At 39.4% G+C, this 10,820-nt stretch overlaps 1 long non-coding RNA gene across 1 annotated transcript; it reads right to left on the bottom strand.

Moving 5' to 3' along the window:
* Window positions 1-363: 363 nt before the first annotated feature.
* On the bottom strand, window positions 364-9,718 carry LOC148185181 (uncharacterized). Its single transcript, XR_015773488.1, has 4 exons — window positions 9,575-9,718; window positions 2,556-2,600; window positions 1,005-1,114; window positions 364-919 (listed from the first exon to the last, which is right to left on the bottom strand). It is a non-coding gene; the product is annotated as an uncharacterized LOC148185181 (long non-coding RNA).
* Between the last annotated feature and the right edge of the window lie 1,102 nt (window positions 9,719-10,820).

Genomic DNA, 10,820 nt, shown 5'->3' with positions numbered 1-10,820 from the left:
ATGTTCCACTGTTTCATATTCCCAGAGCTTATAAAATGAAGATAATTAAATACATGAACCTCCCAAGAGTATTGTGAATAGTAATTAGACAACAAATTTAGAGCACTTTGAGAATGAGAAGTACTCTGTGTCAGTATTTACTGCTATCTTTATTCATACTGAAAAAAAACAATTTTTTTGTATTTATAAGAATAAATATACTAAGATGCTCAAATACAAAGTAGGAACTTTTCAGAATTATTTCAAGAAATCAAAACTGTAGACTGTTCATACAGTCTTTGTAGAAGATGGCAACTCTTGAGCTCAGATATTAAGCACAAGAGTTGTTAAAAATAGTGAAAGAAGTCAAACTACATTTGGAATAATAATTGGCAAACTTTTCTAGATCTATAAAGAAACCAAATTTATCAGCTTTCTATCCAGGATAGCACAAATTATTCAATTGAAATAAATTTCAGCATATTCAATTCTGAAGTGGACAAATTAAACTAAAAAAATCCTGTTCGCTGACTGTGGCTGTGTGCACAAAATACCCATGGGCAGATCAGGTCCTTCAACTATTTCACTATTTAAAACACAGAATCATGAAACTATAATGGTAAGAAGGGGCCTCTGGAGATGTCCTAGTCATATCTCTCCAGCTTAGAAAGGTCAAAGACAGCAGGCTGCTCAGGTCTGTCTGGATTCTTAGCAACTCCAAGGATAGAGATGCTACAGACTCCCTCCCTGGAGACTTCATCTAACAGTCACCCTACCCGGGCTTGTTTCTTCTCTTCTTTGCTGTTTTTATAAGTGACCTCCAGGAGAATTTGCTCTCTTTCCCAGGGATCAAGGTGAAGGTGACTGGCCTGTAGTTTGCCTGATCTTCCTGCTTCTTGAAGATGGGAGCTCACAGGAACATCACCTCAAATTCTGTGACCTTTCAAAGGCAAACAAATGTAGCTTCATGATACAAGCCAGCTCCCCCATCTACTAATGTATATTCAGTTGAAGTGCCCCCTAACCTGAGCCTCTTCCACCAAAGATAAATCTTCCTTGCTCCAGGCTTTCCCAGTATTCTCAGGGGACTAAGATTCCTGAAGGTAGATCTTCTGAGTAAAGCCCAGAAAAAGACCTGAGTAAAGGTAGAAAAAGCATCAAAAACCTTGGCCCTCCCAATATTCTTTGTCATCAGGGCATCACATTCAGTACCAGACCCCCATTTTCCCTAGTTCTCTTTTTGTAGGAATCCTCCTCAGTCCCTCTCACATCATGTGCCAGATTAAACTCCATGCACACTTTGGCTCTCATAATCTCATTTCTGCATTCAGAGTTATTTTTGTATTCCTCCTAGGTCAACTGACTACACATATTCTTACATTTTGTATTTGAGTTCTGTCAGGAGAATCTTGCTGATCTGTGCATACTTCTGACACCCTTGCCTGTTTCCTAAAAATCAGAATGGATCATTCTTGAGACTGGAGCCAGTCATTCCTGAAAAATCATCCAGACCTTCTAGATCCCTCTTCTCTCCAGGACCATAACCCAGGGTATTCTTTCAAGCAGGTTCCTAAACAGTCTGAAGTCAGCTCTCCTGAACTACAAAACTGTGCTCCTATTATTTGCTTCAATCTTTCCTCTCAGGATCCTGAACTCCCCCATTTCAAAGTCACTGTCACTGGTCACTCTTCACCATTTCTTCCTTGCTTGTAAATAAGGGATCCTGGACAGTAGGTTCTCAATCACCTCTGTGAGGAAGCTGTCATTGCTGCACACTGGAAAGAATCCTCCTGGATTGCTTGTGCCCTGCCCAGCTAGCAGACTGGGGAGCTTTCAAGTCCCACAGTCTGTGAACATGAGGCTTCTCCCAGATGCCTGAAGGCCTTAACTACATTTTTTTTCTTGATCAAACACCCACCATATCATCCAGATTGGTCCATCTGCTAATTCTGACTACTAAGCACTCAACTGGCTCATGCATAACAAGACAGCTCTGAGTGTTCCTCCTACCTTCTCACATAAAGGTCAGCTCCCCCACCTCACTGTCATGGCTTGTTCTTCCTAAAGGTCCTGTTTCCATACACAGCAGCACATCTCCTTTTGAGCTGTCCCCCCACGTCTCTAATACCCCTGAGATTGTAGTGCTACAAACACAGAACACTGTTAGCCCTGCACCAAACATTAGTGTACAGCCACTTGAGAGAGGTGCCCACTTGTGCTGATTTGCCAATAAATGGATGAACATTTCTTCCATCATGTTGTAATCTCACTAACCCCTTATTTGTGTGCCTACTTTTGAAATGGGCCCAATTTTTCCTTTTCTTTTTTTGATTAGAAGGTCTCTCTTGTCCTTACTTGTACATGGTTTGACATCTCATTTATGTCATTCCTAGTTTAAAGCTCTCCTTTTACTACATCAACCATCCCATTGGCTCTTCATAGCAATCCTTGGTCTTCAGAGCATCCCACGGTTGTGGAAGTACATCATCATACTTAAGGCATTTCCTATGAAAAGAGTCTCTGCTTTCAGCCATTCCGCAACACACATATTTCATGGGGAAATAACTATCACTTACCCCACAAAGGAAGGAAATCAATCTTGAGGAGACACCCCCTCCCCTCTGAAAAAAAAAAAAAAGTGTTTGGAGCACTGTCTTCACGTTTTGACAATAGCTGAGTTGTTATTGATTTCACTTCATTCTGTCTCTATAACCTGACCTTTGACTTCAGAAGGTCACACAGGTCTCTTGTTTCCTAGAACTGGACCCTTGACTTCAGAAACATGAAGGTTTAAGCTTAATGATGAAATGGATTCTTATACATTTACAAAAAATAAACTCAAGCTAAACAGTTACCTAAACAGCTAGAGAAAACTAATATATAAAATAAAAGAAAAAGCTACAGATTTTATTTAATGCACTCTCCTTTTGGGATACTCAACCTTCTGCCCACAAAGTACCTCTAAATAAATATTCTGATGTAAGATTTCCAAAACCATCCCAGAGATCTATAATTGTACTACTTATTTTCAGAGATGAGTTATGCAGCCTTATTGATTTTCAAGAACATTTGGACTAAACTAATTTGCAAAAACGGGGCTGAGAAGCATTTGCAAGTCTCCTCTTTTAATATCAGAAGAGATCAAGGATTTAAGACATTCAGCAGTTGCAACTCTAAAAATTTATTATTTAAATTACTTCACAAGAAAATTTGGATCTTGAAATGAGCAGGCTAAAGCTGGATAGTGACCGAATAACCAACCTAGGGTTGCAATTAAACAGTTTCTTATAACCTAGAAAACCCCTAATTCTTCACTTCAGTGAATATTTGTTTGACTTCCTTGTCTTACTTCAGGACTCTCCTCATTAGACTTGTCCCTCAATGGAATTGCACCTGAACACCAAGAACCACTTTTGCAAATGCCAAGCCAATTCATTTGTTTTCCTAGGATTTCCTTTCATAAATCAGGAAACGTTGGAATTAAACACATAATAAAAAGTATGGGGGGAGGGAAATCCCTGAGCAAGCAATTTGTCAGCTAAAGATTTATTACCAGTTCAGTTGAACAGTCAATCCAAATTTAAAGACAATATGCCCTTAAGATACTCAGCCCTGAGCACAATCGTATCCAGCCTGAGCCAGTTACAAACTTGCTACTACCAACTATTCCTGTACAAACAGCCAGACTGTTACATGCCTTTTCAAAGAAATCACTTGGCAAAAAATTTATGATTCACAACATTTAAGGCCTTATTAAGCCCCACAAATAGTACAAGCAATTTTTAAAAATCCTTCCTCTGTTGCAGAAAGAAAAAGATGTCATTATGGACTTTAGCAATGTCAGCAACAGCATTGTGTGCTGAATAGGCCCTGATTGGATGATGTTCTAAGAAAACCAGGTTGATTTAACCATTCCTCTCCAGGTGTTGGATTTTTTCAGCACAATATACATAGTGGGTAACTGGCACGATAAAATCTCCAGTTTCTACGAGTTCAATGCATTTCAGGTTGGTTTTGTGTCAGAGGGATACATTTATAGAAGCTGTGCTGTCAGTATAATACTCTGAGCCCACTGTAAATTTCTAAATGGATTTCTTTTTAATTGACCAACACTTCATTGCAATGGGATAGCCACAAACTTTTATTTGGTAGTACAACTTTTTTACCCCTGCATCTTCTATGCTCCTATAAACAATATTTTAATCTGTGTCTGGGTGTGTGTCTTAAGAACACTAATTGGGTAGGGCTGCTTTGCTGGAAATTGTTCAGCATAATCTGTAGCCCTCTAGCTCCTAGCAGCACCAATTTCACAGTGCCAAGCACTAGGGAAACCACTCTGTCTCCAAGCTGCACACTTCCATTTAGAGCCATCAGTAACAACCACCCATAGGAAAGAGGGAAAGGAAAGGACAGAGAAGCAAAACAATTTGGTTTTTAGATGAGCCACCAGAGTCAGAAACTAAGCCGAAACTGTACTTCATAACCAACATCTCTTTGAGCAGGAGGAGTCATTTCCTAAGGACTACCACTGCCTGGATTTCTTAGTTTAAGTGATATAACAAAAAATTCCTAAGCCTGATTAATGACAGGTTCCTTCTTCCCTCCATTCCTTTCCCTCTCCTTCCTTCCCTTTCCTCCAAAAAGTACTTCACATACTGCCGGATCTATCTTGTGCAAAATTGCCACCTTAATTCTGTCAGGTCATAGAGGGGAGAAAAAAAATTGACAAAACAAAAAAATCTTAAATAACAACTAACAATTTTATATTAAATAACAATTACTCAGACAAAGTGTTTAACTAGAATTTGAGGATATAGATTATCAATGTTTTAAAGAGGCATATGAACCACAGCATGTACATTGAAATATCCACCTTTTAAAGAAGATTAAAAGAGCATTAAAAATCAAATCACATTTTTAGTCTGTGGAAGCAGCAGTTATGCTTACACCTATCCCCACACACACAGAAGTCACAAGCATGTGCACCTGACCACACTGAGGCACACAGCTGTGCAGGCACTGGGTGTCACAGTTTAACCACAGGGGGGGAGGACATACCTCCACTGACTACACCTAAGATCTCCCAGTAAGCCACAACAAGATTTGTCTTCTCTCCAAGACAGTGAGGAGCTGCAAGTCTGAGCTCAATAGAGCATAAAACTCAAACTAGTAAGTACTAATAAGTTAAAATCATGTTGCTACCGACTGCTTCTAGGCAGAAACAAACTTCTAGGTCATGCCTTTCTATCCAAAGAGCAGATTGTTCCCAAGAGAGATGCAAGAAAGAAAATTTGTTATATCTAGATTTTGTTCTATCTGATCTTTATTCCCTCATAAAATTGCAATTTGTCAAATGTTAACCATTCACGAAAACACTTTCTTTTGACAGAACACAGAGACAGGCTGGAAACCTGCTGTTTTGTAGCTGTTTGTTTACCTGTCTCCTCAGCAATCAGGAGCTGGATGCTAAGATTTGCAGGTTTCAGAGCCACCTGAGCTGCCACCTCCAGCCTGTGACTCCCAGGACAGCCTCCAAGTCACCATGGATTCCAGGGAGCCCGTGAAGCTGCTGAATAAAATTGCTACAATCCTTTTAGTTTCACTACTAAACTCCACTGATTAGCAGCAGCAAACAGTCAAACCCTGCCAGCTTCACACAGCAGCAGGGAGGAATCCTGGGGAGCACACCAGTTTCCTAAGCAAAACATTGTGGTATTTTAATAGCATGTTCTGGAGAAGGGGGATAGCTTCTTGTCTCAGTTTAGAATTGTCACTGTTTTGGATAAAACCCGATGGATAAAAATTTGGTTTCAAAGCCAGCTCTGCCAGAACCAAGTGAATTGCTCCTATTTGGATATCTCATGATTTCTGGCAAACTACAGTGCTGTTCTCCTGTAGGTTACAGGTCTGAATCAAGACACGCATGCCAGCATAGGAGTACATTATAATCCTTTCTCTGCCTTTCCAACCACAAAAGAGAAACTAGCAATGAGATATCATTTATCTCCATATTCAGAAGTTTGCCAATATAAGCACTTCGACCAGAAAGGCAGCCTAAGTCAGCAAATTATCTGCTACAATCTAAAAAGCATTCACTCATCAAACAGATAATCCAGTTCCTGCACTGGAACTTATTACAAAAATCATTTCCATACACTGCTGGAGAACACATGTGACAGAAGGACAGCAGGACATTATCTTACTGCATCTTTTCTCAACAGCTTGTTTTATGCAGCTTTGATCTTGACCGGATTTCCCAATACAAAGGAATATTATAGTTTTAAGAAAGGTCCCAAACCATAGTAATTTAGTAATCCAGACACACATGGGAGGAAAGTTTACACCATTTTTATAACCTTAAGCTTTTTGCAGGACAGAAAAAAGGGACAGGACACTAGGAAACAGTAATTAAGATCTGATTTTACAATAGTTTTGTCTGCATATGAATAGCATTTTCATTCAAGAAACAGAGGCTAATTTGAGACTGTTCTGAAGCAGTGTGTTATCACTGTATGTTGGCGTGTTCACTAGCTCTGTGGAAAACCGGACAAAAGGGAAAAACCTAGTCTATGGCTAAGGACTTGCTTTACCAAGTGCTGAGATTTCACTGTTGTCGTTAAAGGCCTGGAGTGCTCTTGAAATTAACCAGAGACAGAGACAGCAAGGTATGTTCCCTGCAGCTGGAACAAATTACAATCTCAATTGAGTTAATCATCAATTAAAATCTACTCCATCTCACATGGTGTTTTCCCTCCTCTGCAAAAGTAATCTCAAGTCCCGGTCTCTCACTCCACCAGCTTCCTTACAAACCCTAAAGACCCACATAGATTATTATTTAGAGACCTCCAAGCCGCCCAGGATCACACCTTAAGTAAGACACTCACCTTGCCTGACTTTTCTTCCTGTGACTGTCAAGTTTCAGTTACTGAAGATGTCAGCCTGAGACAATTAAGGAGTAGATCTTTGCCAATTTTCTTTAAACCAATTTATGACATTATATGCAATTTGTCCACAGAAAGGTACAATAGTTATAGACAATATGCATAAGGAGCTGCACATTTTGCTTGACAGAACTTGGAGATGATGCCAACAAGCTGCTGCTCTCAAGGATATAAGGAGCAGCTGAGCCTATTTCAGAGCACTATACCCACCGTGGCTCTGCAAAGCCCAGCAGCCATTGCCAGCCCCAGCTCTGTGATTACATTATTTCTATCCATTTTGACAACATGGAGTTTCTGCTAGCATTGTCAGTACCAAGCACAGAACAGTCAACTTGTTTTCCTAAATTAATTGCAAACAAACTTCAATCTTTTGTGACAGCTAGCCTGGGAATCTAGCTTAGGTCCTATGAAGGTGAAGTTCTACCTTTACACCATGAAAATTTTTCTTCTGAAAAAAAAAAGAAAATCATAGTTCAGTTCAGTATCTCAGCAAGAGAGCAAAAGAAGCAGTTTCCAGAAATGTGATTTTCTTTGTTGTTGAATGATCTATTATAAGTGACCTACAAAGATTTTTAATACCTTCAGTCATAACCCTTATTAGTACCCTTTCTTAACTAAAAGGTGAAAGGAGACCTTAAGCCAGTTGTTCTCACGGTTTAGGGCTGTGAGAGTTTATTCTCCTCTTCTCTTCCCCTACACCTTTTTGTCTCTCACCTTGAAAAAATAAAACATTAATTATATCTGTTTGCTGCACTGAAAAGTGTCACAATTTAATTTTAAAAGTGATGTCTATCTATGGAAAATATCATCTTGTACCACCTTTCAACACTGATTTTTAGTAGAGTTTAACAAACATAAGCCAAAAGATGAAGTGGTTAAAGGGGAAATGATAAATAATTTGAAACCTCATTTCACTCTGAGCCATTTTTACCTTTTCATGTCACACATGGCACACTGATTGCTCCTTAAAAGAATAAGGGAATACTGCTACCCTTTTCCTTCAGCCTGTTGCAAGATAAACTATTACAAACAGTTCTTATCATTGAAATTTCCAGGGGGGGAAAAAAAAAAAGACCAAAGCTTTTCACAAATAAAATAAGCACAACTGGAAAAAAACAAAACAAAACCAGCAACCATTAAACACACAAAAACAAACAAAAAAATGAAAAAATGCAAATGTTTCCAAGCTTTCTCATTGGGGCTGGGGAGATGACTGAAAGGCTTAGTCCTTTTACAGAAAGAAGTAGAGAACATGGTTTATAAACATAGGACAGTTTCATTATAGCTTTCTCTGGAACATGGCCATTATCACAGGAACATGCCCATGATATGGAACATTGTACATTGCAACAACATATGCAAGATATACCAAATAGCTACATATAGCTAAAATATATAAACACATCACATGTTGTTAAGACTTTATATGAGTAAAGCCATAGCTTTGCTGATGTACCAGGCCACTTCAAACTTGCAGACAAGGAGAGTTTCACAGCATGTTTTGTCACTGAACAGTAACAAAACTACATCTCCCAGGCCTAATTCAAAGGGAATTATGGATTGCTGCCAACCTTTACAGAAAAGGAAATATTGGGGTCAGAAGCCACCAAAGCCTCCTTAGCCCAAAGGAAATAACTAGCAGACACATTCAGAGATAGATAATTCTGTCCAAGACATTAGAAAATAGATGGATACTGATAAGATTCTACATCCGTATTTAGGAACTGAATTTCTAACAGCACTGTTAGAAAAAGTAAATTCTCTGCAGTACAGCTGAAATAAAAGTCTTCAATGTTGTGACAACATCCCCCCAAACAATTATTGAAAGGTGCAAGTCCGGAATTAGTGGTCTAATTTTGGACTCCCAGAATTAAGAGCCCAACAATGATAATCATTGAATGACACTGCCAGCTGAAACTACTTGACTATCTATAGATATTGCAGCTTTTTTCACAGATAAAAAACTTTAAAAAAACCCCATAAACTAGTTCTGTCTCATAGATTGTAGAAGAATCAGCAGTATCCCAAATAAAATAAATGAAAAAGTTTTGTTCTGAATTCCTAGCAGAAACAAGCAATCACCAAAAGCTTCAAATTTACTGTTTTCCAAATACCATTTACTTCTGCTTGGATTGCAAAAACACTGAGAACAAACAAAACAATATCAAAGACAGAGTCCACATTGCAGAAAATCTTGAAATAGAAGCAGAAATCTCAGAAGTAAGAAAGAGAAGCCAAACAATAGAAAGAAACAAGGATGGAACTTAGAACAAGTCTACAAATGAGGCTTTTTGTGTATCAGCACAAATATCTTACTTGTGTTTTCCCCCCAGTAACATAATTCCAGCTCATGCTGAAACAAGCCTGGATTCAGAGCAGCTCACACCAGGTGCATCAAAACATCCATAGGAGGAGGAAAAAAGGAAAACTGTTTTGATAGCATTGTCATCAGGAGCCATATAGCTATAAACATAGTGCTTTGTTCATTTTCATATCAGAAGTTAATTCAATTGTTACCATTCAGGAGAAAACATTGTGAAATTAACTCCCTTCCCTTCTCCCTACACCTTTTTACTAGCTATCTCTGTGGGCCAACAGCACAAACAGATTTCTTTATAAAGTTTTGCAGAGAATTAGAAAGGCAGCTCAATTACCGTCAGCAGGCAGGTTTCCAAAAGAGAGCCGTAAACAAGACAGCGTGTTGATGTATCCCAGCTAAGAGGTATCCCACTTGTGCTGGGCAGAAGGAGTCCTTGCTCCCTCAGACCTGGCTGGCAGGTCAGGCACCTCAACACTTCCCACCTGTTTCAGGCAACGGTTTAAAGCCACCTGTTAGGATTTTAAATCAGTCCAATTAATTTCGACCTGGGGGAGGGTGCACTTGCATCAGCCACAGCCTGACCATTAGAAACAGGAACTGGTGGAGACAGGAAATAAGCTTGGGATCAATAAAATCTATCAATAGCCTTGTAAGTGTGGAGTAGATCTCTGAAAGATGGGACAAAAGGCCAAAGTAGCTGTAAACACAGCTCAGAGAAAGGCCTTGGGCATATGTTGGTCAGTCAGTAAAATTAAGATACAGGTGACTCCAACAAAGAAACTCGGGGTCTCTGATGCCCAGTGCTGGAACATGCACAATGAGCCCAACACCACTACATGAAGGATGAAAGATTTGTCTGCAGACTTGTGAACACAAACATGCTTTGCAGTCCAAACATTCTTCAGACCCACAGCCCAGCATGAAAGGAGCTGGGCAGAACAAAAGAAGATGGAGAACACAGGGGTTTCATTTCAACTGCAAAAAAAGTAGCAATAGTGACTCAGACAAGTCCTTTTCTCTTTGAGTGAATACAGCAAAGAATTAGCAGCAGTTCAGTAGCTACAGCCATGAGTCTGCTGATTAAAGCCAGGAGTTTTTGTCAGTGCCCTGAAGCCCCATCAGCCTTTGTCTGTGCTGATCAGGATACAGAACAAGAGAGCTGAGAACCTGTACTGCAGTTTTGTAGGACATGCTTGGCAACATAGCAGACAAAGGGTTAAATGTGCAGGGAAAGTGCACAGAAATTAAACTGCTTGGTCCCAGGAGTGTGGCACACACCCCCTAGAAACCTTCAGCCTGTTCTGCAGCCAAATACCAAATGGCCACCTTCAGTTTTATTTTCTTTTAGTTAGATAAGACTGTTCATAGACACTTACAGAGACACCTTTAAAGCTCTGTTTAATTTTCTATATCTGAACGGTTCCATGGCCCACTTTTTAATTGCTTTATCTAATGGAGGTGGGAAGGTAGATTAAAAATGCCAAGCATTATGAGACAGTAAAGCTTTTTCAGTTCTCTATTGTTTTACTATTTATTTCCAGAGTGGAATGTCATAATTTGTGGTGCTCCACCCTGACACG

The sequence above is a fragment of the Pseudopodoces humilis genome, chromosome 1, assembly GCF_049639895.1.
Source record: "Pseudopodoces humilis isolate 2021_Gansu_Grassland_sample_001 chromosome 1, ASM4963989v1, whole genome shotgun sequence".
Lineage (NCBI taxonomy): Eukaryota > Metazoa > Chordata > Aves > Passeriformes > Paridae > Pseudopodoces > Pseudopodoces humilis.
The sequence above is the reverse complement of the archived record's forward strand: the minus strand, read 5'-3'. Positions and strand labels throughout refer to the sequence as shown.